The following is a 20,408-nucleotide window of genomic DNA, read 5'->3' as shown; positions in this document are numbered from 1 at the left end:
GTAGCTCAAGTGTGGCACCATCACAGAATTTAAGGATTACAGAAAACGTCCCAGTAAGTTACGCTCTGTTTGTCTGAAAGCTCTTTTGACCTCTAATTTTTTACTTTATTCTCATCTTCTTGTCATTTTTTTTTTTTAAAGAATGGCAGTTGAATAAGAGACTACTTACTGGCTTCTGTTATCTGGCTACATGTCTACATATTTATTATGATCAATAACAGATATTAAAACTCATACATCAACTCTCTGATTTCAGAAAGTTTACATACATTTGGAGGAAAAGTGAAGAAAGAACTTCTCTAACAATCTGCACCTCATTTCACTGGTATGGAACAGAATATTAACTGCTCGCTATCGTTTTTTTATGCCACTAAATCTTTGCAATGAGAATTCTCTAACAGTATCGATCCACATTCACCAAATATTGAGTGTGGGCTTACACGGTACCAGGCACTGTGCTATAGACACTGGAGATTATACTTTGAACAAAACAGAGATGCAACTTGCCTTACAAATCACATTGAAATTCTACTGGATTTTGAGCCCGCAATCACAGCAGCAAGAAAACCGCACTCAAAACGCTATGGATTTATTTCGGCCATTGGAAAAAACGAATAAAGAAGGTGTTTCAAAACCAGCAGAAAATGTGCACACAAAGAACCATCCACCTCTAACGACTTGTCATTGTGAAATAAATGCCAAGGACATCTGAACTCTGAACTAAGGAACTAGTTACAAGATAGTATCTCATCATAACAGCAGATACGAGAGATACTGGAGACAGTGCTAGTTCTCCTTGCCTAGAAGAAGAAAGGTGGTAGACACACAGCTGGAAGAGAAGCAGAAGGGAGGACACAGCCTGAGCTCCAGGCTGGCGTGCAGTGGCTATTCACGTGCACGACAGCCCCGAACCCCTGGGTGCAAGGGACCCTCCTGCCTCAACCTCCAGAGTAGCTACAGGCATTGCCATTTTATCAACCATTTGCATTCACTCACCGATGTGCCAAACATTCATTCATGGAGTGCCTACCATGTGCCAGCCACTGTCCTGTGTGCTGGGGCTCCATGTCACCGACCCGGACAATTGTCCCTGATCTCACAGAACTCAGGTCTACTGGGAGGAGGAGACAATAAATGCATTTTTAAAAAGAAAAGCAGAGACAAACAAACACTCTGTCAAGGGTTGAGAAACCTTATGAAAGAAAATACAGCCAGGTAAGCAGTCGCGGCGCCGTTAGATGCAGTGGTTGGGGAATGTATCCCCGGGAAAGTGACACTCTGGGGGACATCAGAAGGAGAGGAAGAAGCAACACGTGGCTTCCCGAGGGAAGGGCGTTCCGGGAAGAGGGAACAGCAAGTACAAAGACCTGGTGGAGAGAGAAGGCTCAGCCGATCCCCAGGACGGCCAGACATCCACGCACGTTAGAGCAGCACAAGGGACAAGAGCGGCAAGACACGGAATCAGAAATGGAAACAGTGGCCGATTCAGCCGAGGACAGGTGGGCCCCGAAAAGGGCTTTGGCTTGTATCCTGGGTGACATGGGGACCCAGTAATGGTTTTAAGCAGAGGATGGGCATGCTCTGACTTAGTTTTTAAAAGATCACTTGAATTCGTGTTTGAATGAAAGGCAAAGCTAGAAACAGGGGGACCCGTTAGAAGGATATTGTGGGCTGGGCGTGGTGGCTCACGCCTGTCATCCCAGCACTCTGGGAGTCCCAGGCGGGAGGATCGCTCGAGGTCAGGAGTTCGAGACCAGCCTGAGCAAGAGAGAGACCCCCGTCTCTACTAAAAATAGAAAGAAATTAGCTGGACAACTAAACATATATACAGAAAAATTAGCCGGGCATGGTGGCGCATGCCTGTAGTCCCAGCTACTCGGGAGGCTGAGGCAGGAGGATCGCTTGAGCCCAGGAGTTGGAGGTTGCTGTGAGCGAGGCTGACGCCACGGCACTCTAGCCCGGGCAACAGAGTGAAACTCTGTCTCAAAAAAAAAAAAAAAATCAAACACACATGCACAGAATTAAATCTGCAATTCAGAAAAACAGTTCACAGAAAGGTAGATGGAGATCCTCGATAATTTGTTAGGAAATCAGTAGGAAAGAGTTTGAAACGGATCTTCAAAACGTTTACAATTTGTGATACAGCATTTAGTTTTCTTTGAAAATTTTATCTGCTCCTTAATTTTACATGTTTTTCCCTCACCCTCTTAGGCACTTCTGCATGTGAAACACGGTCGCTGGTATTAAGTTGTATTAAGACAACCAGTTTATTATCGTATAATTTCCAAAATCATTTCTCACCTTTTTTTCCCTTTATCATGAATCTATATAAATCATATACAAAGATTTTTTTTTCTCCTCCTATTATTGAAGATATAGGCTCTTAAACAGAATCTTAATGTTAAGCAAAGTAGTTCCACGCCAACATACTCGGTGATTCTGGAAAGCATTTCTATATGTAATAAGAATGACACATTTTCTAAAATAAAACATAAATAATGGGTAAGAAACGCTTTAAAAACAAGAGGAAAACGCAGCTCTAGCTCCAATTGTCTGTCTCTATGCAAGTGTGTAGCAACACGATTGGAGATTGTCAAGCGACTATATTATTAATGGCGTCTGAAAGAGTTTGAGTCAGTGTGGTTAATGAAAGAGAGTGACACTCTTCAGGGCTTGAATACTAAAGCGCTTACTCACTTGTCTGGGTTAAAAGCTACTATTTTAAGTTCAAAGTGAAAGGCTCCTTTCAGGTGGCAAAGACAGTTTTAACATCAGCAGCGTGGAGCAGGGGGTTGGAGCCAAGCCTTCTCTAGCGCCTACCCTGTTTCCCCACTCAAGTCGGATTTCACTGTGGCCAGTACCGTCTGCTACCGTATCAATATCCATGATCCAGGTCATGAAACAAGTTGGGAGACAGAGACCACTCCTTGGCCAGTCCTGCTGTTACAACACACTAGTCTTCCGAGTTCTGGAACAGCAAACATTAAAGCCACGTGTGTTTGATCCTGTAGGAAAAGGCAGCAGGGTTATGTGGAACTCGTGTAGGAGAGGGAACACCCTGGTGACAATTTTAACATCCCCAAGCCAGCTGGGTGTGTGTGTGCACGAGAGAGAGAGAGAGGAGAGAGAGAGAGAATGCTATCTTCCACAACGACTATGTAAAAGTAAAAGTTCATACAAAGGATCCTGAGATGTATCTTCAAGATATTTGGGAAAATGCATGACATCAGTATTTTTTATATTGATAGACAAGAGACTTTTACCACTGTTTAATTAACCATTTCTACCAAAGAGGACTTAAACCGCAAAAGTCCAAAAAATAACACACTTAGCAGTCATTAAAAAGGGATATAAACAGCCTAAAATTTCCACATGGCTCCTTCGTACGCATCTGGCACATTCAGTCTACCATTCTGATATGTCATAATACAACGATAATTGCCACCGAGTCTCATCTTTATGAAGATAGCCCACGCGTTGAACAAAATCAATGTTCACTGTACGCTTGCCCCTTCAAATGAAATCAAAATATGGTCAAATGAAAGTTATATGTGAAGTGCCGCCCCCCCTTTTTTTTTTTTTTTAGCAAAAATGCATTCACTTGTAGACTTAATCAAATTCTGAGCACTTTTACCTTATATCCATACATGATTCACTGTGCAAAAAAAGTCTAAGAAGAGGAGAAAATATTAATGTTCTAAGAAAAGATAGGATGATTCTTGTGAAAGCACAAGAGTGTTCGGGGCAGGAAAAGTATTCTCCTAAGGAATTTCACACAAGCTTCACTATTTGGGTCTAGGATGATTAAGATGAATACACCATTTCTAGCCCAAAACAACAAAAGGTAAGAAAATGAAACAAGCAAACGAAAAGAACCTTTAAAAATCTGTAACTGTCTGGGTGTGGTGGGGCTCTTGTCTGTAATCCTAGCAATTTGGGAGGCTGAGGCAGGAGGATTGTTTGAGACCAGGCCAGGAGTTCAAGACCAGACTGGGCAACATAGTGAGACCCTGACTCTACCAAAAAAAAATTTTAAATTAGCCAGGTGTAGTGGCATGCACCTGTATTCCTAGCTACTTGGGAAGCTGAGGCAAGAGGATTGCTTGAGCCCCGGAGCTGGAGGTTGCTGTGAGTTCCGACTACACTGCTATACTCCAGCCTGGGCAACAGAGCTGTACCTTACCTCTTAAAAAAAACTATAACTTAATTCAATGTATCAGAAATGTGCAATTACTTACAACTGATAAACACTAAGTTATGTGTTTTAAAATCTAGAAGGATATTTTTTTCTCAGCAACAGAGATAAAAAAACATCCATCCTTAGATTTCATTGTTGGTTAAATCAGTCACTCTTTTGGTAATTTCTTATAGATGAGAACAGATTTAGATGTTAAATGACTAAAACTTAACTTGAGTTCCATATGTAAATTATAGATTTGGGCAGATAATATCTACATTATTCAAGATCTAAAATTCTCTTATACCAAATATTACTTAAAAAAATAGATCTGGTGCTTGGTTGATCTCTTGGGAAAAGATCCTTTATTTTTAAAAAAAATAAATTTTTCTCATTAGTACCACATTTCAAAGACTCTGATTTTTCCCATTTTTAGCCAGGTAGTATAATTACAAAAATAAATTCTATGAAAGAAAGATTTCAAACAAGCCAACTTTTCAATTAACTACAAGTCCATCTTTTGATGATCTAATGGCAATTTTTTGTTAGGCAAGAAGGCTTCTATTTTTAGACGATCAATACTGACATCCATCTAAAACAATCCTTAGATGACATACAAAAAGAACTCAAACCTGCTCATATTTTAAAGATTCAAACCAGCCTGCTTACAGCTAATGAACAGCACCAGTAAACATGTACCAGATATATAGGATTAGACATTTGAATTCTTGATGCTTATATGTATATTTTTTTTTACTCAACTTCCTTTATATTGATAAATGTGTAACTGGAAAACTCTAAATAAACCAATCCGGGAAAGGAAGAATGATTTCATAAACATAGAGACTCAAAGCTTTTGTCGTGGTTGTTTTAACTCCAGGTCTTGACATAAAATTAAAAATGGAAGAGGACAGAGCGAGGTGTGGTGAAGAATTGGGAACAGAGCAGAGGATGGCGGGGAGAGATGGGCAGAGGATGGGAAAAACCGAGAATGATTAAGCGAGAGTTTTCTCGAGTGTTCTCTGGTCGGACTGTCTAGTGGGGGAAGTCAGATTACGAATTCTCTTTCTTCTCAAGACACTTACAAACATCAAGATATACTTTGTTGAAAAAAAAGAAGTGTTGAGGGGGGTGAAAACATTTGCAAGACTGGGCTGCAGGCAGATGAGCTTCCCCTACAGGGGCTGGACACTGCAGTGAGACCCCAAGGCATCATCTGCCCACACTTCCCCAAATCACAAAGACGGTTTGGCATGACCGGGTCCATTTGCTGCAGTAGAAAAGAAGGATCCTGCACTTAGGCACAGCCTTTGAGGCTTTGATGGGAAAACTGGGCATCAGGGAGGATCCTGACCTGAACATCTTGATCTTGGGTTCATGACCCCATCACAGGCAGACGAGTGCTCCCTGGCTGTGAATCAAACCGAGTTGACCCCCTGCCCACAGACAAACAAAGCAGTCCTCTCTCTCTCTGGGCTGTCACACAAGAGTGTCTGGAATCCCAGGACGGTGTTTGTAAACAGCGCTGCCACGCGAGAGCCACGGCACCCACATGTCAAATGTTGACGTGACCGTGTGTCATCGGAAGGCGAGAAAGCTTCAGCCAGTTCCAAAGAGAAACCTCCCATTTCTCTGGCCCTATAACTGAGCGTGCGGATGTCAAGGAATTATCTCTAAGGGTGATTTATTTTTCTTTTCTCTCCTTCCCTGTGCTCCCCAAACCCCCCCCCCCAAAAAAAATTAATGAGAAGAAGAACTGGACAAAATTGTCCCTCTCCATCCATTTCTTTTCTTCTAACAGGATCCAAATTAACAGCCCCCACCTAATTCAATTTAGGGTTCTGAATGCATTTGTTACCTCTTCTCTCCCCAAGACTTATTATAATCATTTTTGTTTGCTCATTTGCTTCAGTATGAACTGAAACATTATGAAAGGTAGATTACATCAACACTAGAGATACACACTAAGTAGGCAGATGGTTTGCAAAGTGACAATATACACCCAAATAAAATTCCATCATTACCCTTTCAGCAAAAAGTATTCAGTGAGTTCTCTGTGGTTGAAGAAGAAAACAATTTAGTAGCATTACCTATCTTCTTATTTCAGATTTCATCTTCCTCTGACATTCATTGTATCTTTTACAGTGGGTTTTTGAACAGGAAACCAGTCTACTCTACTCCTTAGGAGGGCTAGCTAAATTCTCACCGATGTTAGAGAAAAATGACAATGTCAACAACTAAGTTTTCTGTTCCTGAATATGAAAAGTTTCCCATAACCTGGAGGATTATTTAAAGCATGACAAATTTAACAGTGCAAAAAAATAAATGAAGCAAAACTGCCCATAGAAAAATAAACTTATTGTGTTTTTTAAAAATATTCTGACTTCAACCAAATCCAAAGCATGGTTTTAAAGTCATTTTAAAATGCCACATGCTTTCGAAAGCAAAGAGTTCTTGAGAAAAAAAGAAGATGCCATATCCTCTGTCTGACAGACATTTGAAAAATACGCTTGATAAAAATGTCTTTAAATTATAATGTTAAAAAATTAGTTGATGTCTATGAGATTTCCTGTTTAAAATAAGAATCACATTTTTAACATTGAACAGGTTAAGGCCAGGTGCAGCGGCTCACACCTGTAATCCTAGCACTCTGGGAGGCCGAGGCAGAAGGATCACTCGGGGCCAGGAGTTCGAGACCAGCCTGGGCAAGAGCAAGACCCCGTCTCTACAAAAAATAGAAAAGTTAGCAGGGCATGGTGGTGCGTACCTATAGTCCCAGCTACTCAGGAGGCTGAGGCAGGAGTTGGAGGTTGCAGTGAGCTACAATGATGCCACTACACTCTAGCCTGGGCAACAGAGCAAGACTCTGTATTTAAAGAAAAAAAAGGTTAAGTTTCAAAACATTAAAAATTTAGTTCCCAAAGTTAGTAACCAAATAACCTTTCCAATTTTGATTTTCAGTAGAAAGACACAGTCAAATCCTAGCCATTAATAAGGTAAGCCATTAGCAAAATGTCTACTAGCTTTGTTTTCTGCCAATGTTTTTCCACAAGCTATAATGTAGTAGACAATGCAAACATTGAAATACAGCCTTATTTTAATTTCAATTTATAGATACTATAACTTCATAGGAGAAAACAGTCAGCTGACTGGATTGGAACAAAGATAGATTAAATCTATGTTTCATCATTAAAATAGAAATATAAATGAATATTTTAATAACTGAACTCACTTTTTATGATGCTCACTCTAGTTTTACGAACTATCAAACATTGTTTTTGTAGAAATGGTTTCTTGTTCTGCTATAATGTATGCAGTAAAACAAAAAGCTAATAACCACCTGAACTAATTAGAGGGTGGCCTAAAAGTGATCCTTTTAATGCAAAAATCATGAAAGGTTATAAAAGAGCTGAGGGCCTTTATAGCCAATGGCAAATATGAAAATTCTATAATTTCAAAGTAACACACTTCAAACAAAAGTGGGGAAAGTGCTAGAGAACAAACAATTAAAAAATACATTAATAGGAATAAGACAGTATATTAAGGATGGAATCTGGGTGTGGTATGATCGTATTATTTCCAGATTCTGGTGCTGTACTTTAGAAAGCAGTACAACTAATAATTAAGGTATTTTTTAAATGGGTGCTCTTAGTGCAGAGAAGAAAGAAAAGCAGGAAGAATAGCTCAGAGATACCATGTTCCATCATCTGGTTTTCATTATCCTCATTCAAGCCTTTCTTCTTTTTTTTTTTTTGAGACAAAAATATGCCAATTTCTGGAGAAAATACTATAATGAGAACCCATTTGAGAGTTGGGTGAATAGTTTCCATTAAAACTTAATCTGGACATAGAAGTTAGATTTAATGTTCTATCAAGAAAATAAGTGATAAGGCTAGTTTTAAGCAATTGCTAATGAAGCACAACACTTGTCATTAAAATTGTCATTACTTAGCAGGACCCACCAACAAACTGTAACAAACTGTAAAATGGTAAACGTAGCAAATGAAAAGAATCAATATCATTATAGCGGACCTACTGGCTGCTTGTACCTGTGGGTTCACGCCAGACCATAGGCAATTCTCTCTGAGAGTAGTCAAACAGCAAAAATTCACAGCCCAATTTTTCTTTTCTTTCAATGTCTCTTCCATGTAAATTATTTATAAAAAACAAAGTCAAAAATATTAAGAACAAATCAAAATATTCCTAATTTGTTTAAAAAGATTCACAAATCTTAGAAGTGCATGAAGAGGCAAAGATGGAGTACTCTACTCAATGAATGACTTTTGAAAAATCACAGAGATACTAGCACAAAAATTTATTGTCAACTCAGGTAGTTCAGTCTTCTGAGAAATAAGAGAGGGTAAAAACAAGTAAGCTGCTCGTTTCTCTGGTAAGGAGAACCAAAACCTAAATTCCACCTACTGCTTTCTGTAAGAATCATGACATCACCTTCATGACAGGCAAAGGCTCTAACATGAGTGTTTCGTTTGTGCTTGTCACGAATACACAACAAACAACAAACTTACAAGTAGGTTCTATGACCACACTCTTAAAAAGTAGAATCCTGGGTTATTTCTACAGTTATTTCTTGAAAAAGTGACGATCATAGCAATTACATGAAGCCAAAATACTTCCTTATTGAGTATAATTAACATGTACACCTTAAATTTATCTCTAAACCCTACAGCTCAATACTTCCAGAACAGTGAATTTCCCCCACCATGGTTATCAGCCATGGTCCCAAGGTATGGGATCCAACTGGCAGCAACACACCATTCTCATCAGATAAAAAGGGAGAGAGGCATTGCACAACAAGAATGTCTGGTATCTAGAATTACATAAGGTTAGGAATCCAAATACAATCAACCCCAAGTAATTCATCCTGTGTATCCAAAAGCACAAGTCCTAATTGCGTAGGGACTTAGTCTTAAAAATCTGCACTCACTTCCCTATTATCAAGCCTGTAAAAAAGCTGCTGGTGTTTGTAAATACTGCGGCCACGTGTAGCAAAATCCGGATGGCCATCCGCATTCTGACCCTAACTAACATTTCCCTCTGTGTCCTGGCATCACGGAGACTCCTGCAGACCAATCTCCTTCTCAATCTTATTTGACATCTGCAACATGCCACGATATCAACTACCCAGAAATAGAATCCCTTGTTTAAACCCTGAGATACTTTGTCATTTTAATTTTAAACTCTGAAATACAACAGTAATAAGTGGAAATATAAAGTTAACAAACTCAAAGTTTTGAGGCTTCTTCTCTACGACCCCTTCAGTGCTCTTCTGTTTTCACGTAAAGACATTTTAACGCAAAAAAAAAAAAAAAAACATCTAGTAATTTATGTTACTGAAATAAGCAATCTAGAGCTTTCTTCCCATTTCTAGTTTAAACTACGTATCTGGCAGCAATTTAAACAAGGATGACAATTTTCACAGACGCCTTTTAACACGTTAGGTTACATCTCCTGAGCTAATTGGAAAATGAATAGGTAATTGAAGGTATCTGAGCAAGTTTCTTGCAATTATATATCAAGCCCTGCTCATCAAGCCACCTAATCTATTTAATCATCCTATCTAAGGTCTGAAGTCTCTCTTCAGCACTAAACACAATGGGGAAAGTATCCTTCTTCTCATCTCTGAGAGAAAGGTGATTTAACTACATAAAACCCACCGGTGCCACATTCCTACAAAGATACGCCTGGCCCCATTCGATCCAAACAGGACCTACATTTCGTTTGCAAAAGACACGAGATACTGTCTCAAAGCCAGATACCTTAACTCAACTGTATGCATTTTTATAACAGTTTTTTTGAGATATAATTCCCATACAAAAGTCATCCTTTTAAATGTGTAATCCAGTGGCTTTTAGTGTATTCATAGAGTTGTAGAACCAGGACTACCTAATTATAGAATATTTTCATCACCTCCAAAAGAAATTCCATATCAATTAGCAATCAATGGCCCTCCCCTTCCCCCAACCCCTAGCTTACTTTCTGTCTCTTTCGATTTGCTTATTCTGGACATTATATACAAATGAAATCACACCACATGTAGCCTTGTTACTCCTTTCAAGGTTCATCCATGTTGTAGTATTTATCAGCAATTCCTTCCTTTATATTACTGAATAATATTCCATTGTATGGATATACCACATTTTTGTATCCATCGATGAGTTGATGACATATAGATTGCTTTCATTTTTTAATTTATTAATAATGCTGCTATGAACATTCAGCTACAAGTTTTTGTGCAGACAACTGTATGCATTTTAAGTTTCCTTTTATGACTTTCCCTACGTAAGCCTACATTATATGTTTTTCCACTAGTATTAACAATGAGGCAGCACAGCAGAGAGGTTAAAGGACTGGATTCTAGGGACAGGCTGCCTAATTCAAATTCCAGCTATGACACATTTTGGCTGTGGGAACCTGGGCAAGCTATTTAACCACACCGTGCTTTACTGTCCTCGTGCTTAAATAGGGGGATAATTATAACACCTATTTCAGGGGTTGTGATGAAAATTAAATGACATCAGCTTACAGCATCACAAAGCAACTTATAGTATTTTTAACACAAAGGCCATTGTGCAAAAAAACTTTATCAACCACGTGATTGATAAATCGTGAAACTTCTGTTTTGAGAAAAAAAACATTTAAGAATATGTGATCACATGACAAAACGGTATAGAACTACATACTCACATAGACAAATGAGTACAAGTCAAACTGGGGAAACAGGGATAAGATTGATAGACAGTATCAACGTCAGTATCCTGGTTGTGCTACTACGCTACAGTTTTGCAAAATGTTACCACTGGAGGAAACTGGGCAGTGTGCACATGAAATCTCTCTATACTATTTCATACTAGTGCGTTTGAATCTATATTTATCTCAAAATTGTTTCAATTAAAAATGTGATCCCATAGTCTTTAGGGTTTTTTATATATACTATCATCTCATGTGCAAGCAGAGAGAATTTCACTTCTCTGTTTTTTATTTGAACGCCTTTTTTTTTTTCCTTACCTAATTTCTCTGGCTGAGTCTTCCAATACTATGCTGATTAAAAGTGATCAGATAGGAGCAGGACGAGGAAGCCCTAGTACCAGAGAAAAACCTTTGAGTGTTTCACTGTTGAGTATAAAGGTATTCCAGGTTTTGTTACAGATGGCCTTTACTATGTTGACATGCATACTTTCGAACCTGTATTGTTTTGAGTTTTTATCGTGCATGTTTTGATTTCACAAATGCTTTTAATAAAACTTTTGAAATGATTTTTTAAAATGTGATCCCAGTATAAATTTACTAAAAACCATTCAACTTTATGCTTACAATGGCTGTCTTGTATAGGGCAGTTGTCACAGTGTGTAGAAGTTACATTTAAGGAAAAAGCACCTTAGCACCATCACCAAGACTTCTTACACGACTTTTCTCTTCTGCATTGAGAATAGATTATACATTCTCTAGTTAAATGACATGGTTTTTCACTCGTTTTATGTCATTCATTAAATCTTAACTCTGAGTAGGTCTCTACTAGGTTCTACCAGGGAATACCAAGACAGAAATCAACACCTCTCTTCCAATACACAGAAAGAAATCTAATTTAAAAGAAACATCTGTAGTAATTGTAGCGAAGCAACCAGTTAATTTTATGCCCTAAATTCTCCTTCAACACTTTATCCCAATTTATTCATCTCTTAATTCTCAAATTATTTGGAATGTGTTTTCAAGATAGTTTTGAATAAAGACCTTCACTAAACATAAAACATTGAGTTCTACATCCTTAAAAATTGCAGATCACGTCAACCTATCACTGAATTTATTTTTACAAAAAAATAGTGAAAACCCACCTCACTATCTACTTCGAGCGAGGAGACACGTTTAAGTACACTTCATGACAAATGGAGAAGACAAAAAAATCAAAACTGATAGAACTTGCTATTTTGGAACGGGCAACCAAAAATCTATTTTATTGCGAAAAGATTATATATCCATCTTAAGCCTGTGACTCTCTGCGATGTACAATCTAGGATCAAAATAATGCTGGAAATGAGCATATATGCAAAAAATTCTTTTCGGACTGCAGTTGCAAAGATTCACACACTCTCACTTTTCCATCTCCCGCCGGGGGACCCTATTCTACTACACGACAAACCAATAGATGTAACGAATGACCTCCTCCAATAACGTCACCAGTATTCACTAAGTTTTGGCAGTGGGTCAAGATAGAAATTAGAGATCTAGACCAAGTAAATACTGTAGATTTGGCCAAATCACTTGTGGTTGCTTTCTTCAGCCTGGTTTCCAAGATAACAACCAGCTCTACTTGGCAACTGGACTCTCCCACAGTTAAGGCTCCAAATGTAAAGTTGGCTTGGGAGACACTGTCCTGCTGCTGGCTTTGGTGCCATTACTACCCTTGGGGACTATTGTGCAACAGTGGCATACTCATTGAGAAAATGTTATTTTGACGTTAATACTGACAGCTAGTCCAGAGTTTTAGCCTGTCCCTATAATAGGCAACAATTATATTAAAACAGTCTACAGGGTTATTTACAAAACAAAGACTCTCTCTAGCAATCTGAGACGGCTAGATAAGACTATGAAATTCTATCCAAACAATAACACCACCAATTGAATGTGTATCAGAAGCAATAAAACGATTAAATTACAGACCTAATATTTTCTAAATATCGCCCATTCTAAAATATTGACAGTCTACAATGTCAAACATCCATAACTTTCGAACACATTGTATGTCAAGGTAATTTCATAAGAAATTTACTAATTTGGATTTGGCGCAGGATGGAAAATAAAGTTTCTGTGAGGTGTGTCTGTGAAACCATAAGAGATTCTTAACAAGGTCAGCAAATAAGGAAATACTTTTCAATACTGACATTTGGCTTACAACATTGTGGGTGGGTTGAGTCTTGGAGGAATTGATAGAGAAGTTCTAACTCCGGCAAGTGAAACCAAAATATGAACTCTAGTTTTGTTACCTAATGCAAGTCCTGTGCCCAAAAAGGACTCTGGAACTGTCACAACAACACCTTGACAGGTGCATTTTACTTGTTCTCAATGTCTAGGACCACGTACCACTGCATCAAAATCATATCAATCCCGCTGGCTCCTCGCATGAACCAGCCAAAGCCAGATCTAATTTAAGTTTTAAGAGTTTGGCAAATGTGAGAATTTAAGCAAGGCAAGGGACTTCCCTCATTCCAAGTGAATTTCTCATTAATGATTAGTTCAATAAGAAAATAAGGAAATCAATGACATAGTTTGTGGAAAGCTATCTACCCTGTTATTGTCCATCATCAATCTCCTAAAATTCAATTATCCAAGACAGTTCCAATGGAATTTTTGGAGTTCCCAGGTGGTACTATCACATACACGGTAAATGAAGAACTGAGGTTTTCTCTTTTATTGTAAACTATTTATCCCATACTTATTCAAATGATTTCTCTTTTCCAACAAAGAAGAAAGTGTTACTTTGATTCAGATTGGTAATACATATATCTCCTCCTTGTAACCATTGAAACCTCTCATATAATATTAATTAGCAGCTATTTTCAGCATAAAAGGAGGATGTATAAAATAATAAGGGTCTAAATTTGATGGTAGGAAAGAACAAGCCTTCATGGTTACATTCAAAGTTACTAACCACTCTGGGTATTCCTGTTTATCAATTTGAGTGGAAAATATTGTATCTATTATTAGTTGAATAGCTTGAAGACAGTAAATATCAAAACATTTGAGGCCGGGTGTGGTGGCTCACACCTGTAATCCTAGCCCTCTGGGAGGCCAAGGCGGGAGGATCACTCGAGGTCAGGAGTTCGAGACCAGCCTCAGCAAGAGCAAGACCCCGTCTCTACTAAAAATAGAAATAAATTATCTGGACAACTAAAAATACATATAGAAAAAATTAGCCGGACATGGTGGTGCGTGCCTGTAGTCCCAGCTACTCTGGAGGCTGAGGCAGGAGGATCACTTGAGCCCAGGAGTTTGGGGTTGCTGTGAGTGAGGCTGACGCCACGGCACTCACTCTAGCCCGGGCAACAAAGTGAGACTCTGTCTCAAAAAAAAAAAAAAAAAAACATTTGAAAAGTTGTCCCCAAAATATAGATACTAATCTGTTAGCAAAAGAACTGTTTATTTTAAATTCTGAATTGCTGGAATAATCAACCAAAGTTTTTGTCAACAGTTTACCATAAACAGCATTCATGATAAAATCCTAAGTAGTTTGTTTATTATTATTTTGGGGCAAATAAGAACCAATGAACTGTTTCTATTCCACAGAGATGCGTTGCAGTCACGTGAAAGAACCTCTAGCATCAATGATTGAAGCAAGTTTAACTGCTTTTCCAAAGATGAAAATAGAAAGAGCTACAAAATGAACTACTAAGGATAAATAGTCTTGGAAATCTGATTTATGGAGGAATGCCCATTATTATGCTTTTCTCTCTATCCATCTTTTAATTCTATCAATTGCCTCCTAAAGTTCAGTTTGAATCTCCAATCCTTCACTAACACTTCTCTGCTTAGTACCATTTTAAAAATCAGTATTTACTGCATTGAAATTTATATCCTATTCCAAACATATTATGAAATACACATGCAAAACCTGTAAAAGAACATAACTCCCTCAGTATTTCAACTTCCCATTAAAATGCAAATGTAATGATTCCATTAGCCAGGAAACAATACCCACAGCCTTAAACCAAAACCAAACTAATACCTTTTCTCTGTGAATCCCAACTTCCCCCTAAGATACAATCTTATTCCTACAGTGGATCATTCGCTGTGGAATACTTTTGGATTTGGATTTGCCATTATAATCCCCGACTGGAGAGGAAAAAGCACAATGTGTGACTTGAGATTTTTAAATTCATGGATGTATTCTACTCCTTACACAGGCAAACATAAAGACGATGCACTAAATTTTAAGCAAACACCTTCCAAATAACCCCTTTTCCAAATCCCTAAACACAGATGAAGAGCGGGAAGAAAAAAAAAATCACTCAATGTAATCAAAAGTGTACCATGAGGGCAATGACCCGCAAATAACACGGATACTCTGTAGCCAGCCTCCCCAAGAGTGTATCCAGGCCACACTTACTTTGTCACAGGCAGAAAACTCTCCTAGTAGCCTGACAAAACGAGACAATAAAATGAGACGAGCAGTCCCAGTGAAGAGATTCAGGCAGATGCGACCAGCGTGTGCGTGGAGAGGGAGGGACAGAGGAGAGAAAGGACAGGAGAGGCAGGCAGAAGAAGGGGACAGACTGGAGAGGGGACAGAGAGGGACAGACACCAAAGGGAAGGCAGGAAAGAGGTTTGCACGGGACTGTCACCGATCTGGCCCCCACTGCTGTGCTCGGATGGGGTTCCACGCCCCCCGCGCCCCTCCCCGGCTGCGCCCGCCTTTGTGTTTGCCGCTGTCACCTGCCCGGGGACCGGCCGGACCCCAGCACAAAGCCGGGGCGCAGATTCGCCCCCGCATCTTTGCGCCCGGCCCCCGGGGCAGCTCGGCGCGGAGCTCACGCGCCCCCGAGAAAAGTGGGTTCGGGTCTGCGTTTGGGGGGGACCCTCGGCGCCACCGAGGCAGCGCGCGGACCCGGGCAGAGAGCGAAGCGCCACTCGGTGTGTCCCCAGTCCCCTGTTCCCTGTGACACTGGCCCGGGGCGCCCCCGAAGAGGGGGGACAGGGGGGCGGACGCGAGCCCGGACCCCGCGGCACAAAAAGGGGGTCGACAGGCGCCCGTCGGGGTCGCTCAGGGCGCGCGAGGGTCGCGTCCCGCGGGAGGGGACGGGGACGGGGACGGGGACCAGCGGGGAAGTCGCGGCCCCCGAAGCCGAAGTGTTCGGGGCGCGGAGCGGAGAGCGGAGCCCCGGCCCGGGCGTCGCAGGCCGGGACCCTCGCGCCGGGGCCCGCGGGGGCGACAAGGGGACACGCGCCGCGGGTTCGGGGGCCCGGGCTCGAGCTGTCAGCCATGTTGCGGAGGCTCCGCGACCCGCGGGGCGACCCCGTCCCCGACCCCGCAGCCCGCGGGAAAGCGGCGGGAGGGCGGCGTCCGCGGCGCCCGGGGCGCACTCTGACCTCGGTCTCGTCCTCAGGCGCGCGGCGTCCCGCGGTCGCAGCCCGGCTCCTTCCTGCAAACCCTAAAGGGCAGCCATCTTGCTTCCTCCCGCGCCTCCGCGACAGCGGCCCCGCATCAATATTCATGAGGCCCTTGACGTCCGCTCGCCGCGCTCGGCGGCCGCGCAGGCCGGGCGGACGTGACTCGCCGGCGGGCGGGCGGGCGGGAGGGCCGGGGCCGGGCTCCTGCTGCTGCCGCCGCTGCCCCCGGGCCTCCTCCTGCTCCGCCTTCACCCGGCCTCCTCCGCCCGGCCTCCTCCTCCTGCACCCCGGCCTCCTCCTGCTCCGCCCGGGCCTCCTGCTCCTCCTCCTGCTGCTGCTGCCGGGCCTCCCCCTGCTCCGCCTTCACCCGGCCTCCTCCTCCTCCTCCTCCTTTTCCTGCTCCTCCTGGGCCCGGCCTCCTCCTGCTGCTCCTCCTCCTCCCGGCCTCCTCCTCCTGCACCCAGGCCTCCTGCTCCGCCTCCCGGCCTCCTCCTGCTCCGCCCGGGCCTCCTGCTCCTGCTCCTCCTCTTGCTGCTGCTGCCGGGCCTCCCCCTGCTCCACCTTCACCCGGCCTCCTCCTCCTCCTCCTCCCAGCCTCCTGCTCCTCCTGGGCCCGGCCTCCTCCTCCTCCGCCCGGCCTCCTCCTGCTGCTCCTCCTGGGCCCGGCCTCCTCCTCCTCCTGCTGCTCCTCCGCCGCCCAGGCCTCGTCCTCCGCCGCCCGGCCTCCCCCTGCTCCGCCCGGGCCTCCCCCTGCTCCGCCCGGGCCTCCCCGTGCTCCGCCCGGCCTCCCCCTGCTCCGCCCCGGCTCCGCCGCAGCCCCGGCTCCCAGGGAGGCAGCCCCGCCCGGGGGCCCCGCACAAAGGCCGGCGGCCGCGGGGGCGCGCGGCGTGGGGGACCGAGCGCCGGGCCGGGCGCAGCCCCAGGGGCCCCTGGGGACCCCGGCGGGGCCTCCACCCCCGGCGGCAGACGCGGGACACACGCGAAGGGGCAGGTGGCCTGAGAGCCTGGACGGGGCCGTGCGGTGGCAGATTGGCCCGTGAAACTTCCCTGGGTCCCAGCTGCCTCGCCCCTTCCCGGGGTCCCCGTCCCGGGACCTGTCCCCGTCCCAGGACCTGTCCCCGGACCCACCTTCTGCTCAGAGGCCCGCAGCCCCGTCGCCTCTGCGGGCCACGCGCCCCCGCTGCGCGTCCTCCCTTTCCTGTCGCTTCTAATGTCCCTGGGCTGGAGCGCTCGCGGGGTTCGCCGCGGGCACGGCCTCGGCGCTTTGGGGACCCGCATTTTTAAAGACCCGACGAATTAGGGACTCGGCCCAGGCCGGGTCTCCCCGCCCCACCTGGTGTTTACTTTGGCCACGTGGGCGGGGAGGGCGAGGCAGCCTCGGGTGCAGGATGAGCCTCGCCGGTGACCTTCACGGCCTCCCGCGGGTGACACATAAACCCGCGCTGGCAAACGCCTCGGTGGCCTCGCGCAAGTGCCCGCGCTTGGAAGAATTGCCACGCGTGCAATTAAGCAATCAACAAACCGTTGGCCCATTAAGAGCTAAATTCCCAATGACGAATTCTCGGTTGTCCCTGACACTGGGGACTCTACCCCTCTGCCTTTCCATTGACAGTTTTTTTTTTTCTATTGCCCAGCAGTTTCACTTCCCTTTTCAAAGCTCCTGTTTCTAATCACCAGCTTTTTAATTGAAAACGAGTTGAAGAACCAAACCCATATGAATCACATTATGTCAGATGATGCAGTTTTGGGAACATTTCCTCCCTCCTTTACTAAGTTCTCACATCACTGACATTCACGTTTTAAACAGGTTATTTTGTGCACACCTTTTTTTATGAGATCACTGATTGTGATCACAGCACCTTTAAGTCAACACTAGTTATGTTGTCTAGCCCACTTTTTTCCCCCCTTTGGTCTGTAATTTTTTTTTTTTTTTTAGAACTGAAGCCCTAATTTTTGAAATTGGAATATTTCCCCTTTGAAAAGCATTTTTTTTTTTTTTTAAAAAGGGAACTCTTTCCATGGGTCACATTGTTACTAAGAAGAGAGTATGCTCTAAAGATACATTGTTTATTTCACTTTGAAACAAAGTTGACTCAGATGTCTGATTTGGCAGAGCTGAAGCAAAATTGTTCATTTTCTCCCAAGCATTTCAGGTGAAAATAAAGTTCTGTCTTTTCTTGCTCTACAACTAATGGGTCATGGAGGTCTTGGCAATTGTCAGTGCCCTTTAAAACCTAAGCTGTGGTGGAAGGTTCCTTGTGCTTTCTGTTTCAAACCCAGGAAGTAAAGTCCTCCCAAGAGAACGTTTTGTCCTCCATGCGTTTCTGTAGTGCACAGCATTGCACGGTTGTGGGAAGCGTGAGGTTTGGAGTTGGACAGGCCGGAGGGACTCTTGACTCCATCTTTTACCCACCATGTGATCTTGAGCATGTTGCTTCCCTCTCTCTGGGTTAGAAACTAAGTACATGCTCAGGTAGTTACTGCTCTTACCAACCATAAACGGCCTGCTTCCAGGAGTTTTTTTTTTTTTGGACTGACTATAGAAATATATAAGTCTTCTTATACTTAATAATATATGGACAATATTATATTCACGTGTGTTTGATATATAAGTATCTCTGTGTTCCTTTAGTTATTTGTATTTTAATTGGGAGAGTGATCTTTCAGGTCACCTTCTGATTTCATCTTTGAAAACCTCTCTCTGCTGTAGCAGGTGGTTCTTGTCTATCTGGAATCATATCTGGCTCGCAGTTGGCCCTGAACATTTTCTTGCCAATTTCTTTCTCTGCACCCCCGCCCTGTTCCTAACCACCATGACATTTGTTAATTTAAAAGAAAATACATTACTCCTCTTGGCTGCTGTGAACTTTTCAACAGCAAAAGGAAGTAAAATCCTGAAGGTCTCCGAACGTAAAGTATTTTAGTCCTGTTTTATTTTGTTGATTTTTAACAACTTTTTTCTTAGCTGCTGCTACTTCTGGGAAAGAAAGGATATCAGTGGGCATAATGAGTTGTTTACTGGACATCACATTTTTGTGGGTAATTGAGAGCCAGCTTTTATTAATTGTGTGCATTCTTGAGATTCCTCTTCCTATAGGTGTGGATAATCTATTTTTAAAAGAACGTTTTGCTGTTTTAACAACAGTCAATTGTTATCAAAATCCTTTACCATTTTTTTTTCCTCAAATTTTAAATAGCAGCACTTCTTCCACAAAGAAAAATCCTGCTTCCTTAATAGAGAAAAAAGACTGATAGAACAAGTTCCACAACATGCTAGTCTGTGTTAGAAAATTGCCTGGATTGGCCGGGCCCCTGCGGTCTGACTCAGTGGCTCAGTCTCTAAGCCTCTCAGGGTGGAGGCAGCTTCCTGTCTGCCGTTGTCCATTAAAGAGCTGACACTGACCATTTGCTTTCTTTTCTTTTCTTTCCTTTTCTTTTCTTTTTTTTTTGAGACAGAGTCTCGCTCTGTTGCCCGGGCTAGAGTGCCGTGGTGTCAGCCTAGCTCACAGCAACCTCTAACTCCTGGGCTCAAGCGATCCTCCTGCCTCAGCCTCCCGAGCAGCTGGGACTACAGGCATGCGCCATCATGCCCGGCTCATTTTTCTATTTTTAGTTGTTTGGCTAATTTCTTTCTATTTTTATAGTAGAGACGGGGGTCTCACTCTTGCTCAGGCTGGTCTCGAACTCCTGAGTTCAAGCGATCCTCCCACCTCAGCCTCCCAGAGTGCTGGGATTACAGGCATGAGCCACCGCGCCCGGCCTAAAGCTGATGTTTTTGCAGGCTACACTGTGCTGTCTCCCAATTTAGCAGACATAGACATCTATGATTACCCTGTGATAAGTTTTTCACGCAATTAATATGTTCCATTGCAATAACGTCATTATTCCCCATTTCTTCCTCATATTAAAGAAAAAAAATTCTGTCTAAATCTCTACTTGCTTTTTCCTACCATTTGCTTTTTACCCTTTTTCTTTAGTTTCCTATTTGGCGCCAGGAAGTTGTCATGCATGAACTCTCGGGAAGAATGATTATATTTGTGTAATAAATGTGATGCCACACTCCTCCCCGACTTGAACACATATCTTACTCCACTAAGAAATCATTTGCACG

General features: G+C 43.0%; 1 protein-coding gene across 2 annotated transcripts in view; it reads right to left on the bottom strand.

Moving 5' to 3' along the window:
* The window catches only part of TET2 (tet methylcytosine dioxygenase 2), an 80,070-nt gene extending 63,616 nt beyond the window's left edge, over positions 1-16,454 (bottom strand). For both annotated transcript variants that reach the window (XM_045537389.1, XM_045537391.1), the window contains exon 1: positions 16,277-16,454. The gene's annotated coding sequence lies outside the window, so the exon portion shown is untranslated. The remainder of the gene's footprint in view (positions 1-16,276) is intronic.
* Between the last annotated feature and the right edge of the window lie 3,954 nt (positions 16,455-20,408).

The sequence above is a fragment of the Lemur catta genome, chromosome 26 (genome assembly GCF_020740605.2).
Source record: "Lemur catta isolate mLemCat1 chromosome 26, mLemCat1.pri, whole genome shotgun sequence".
Classification (NCBI taxonomy): domain Eukaryota; kingdom Metazoa; phylum Chordata; class Mammalia; order Primates; family Lemuridae; genus Lemur; species Lemur catta.
Note: the sequence above shows the minus strand (reverse complement) of the source record. Positions and strands in the feature narration are given on the sequence as shown.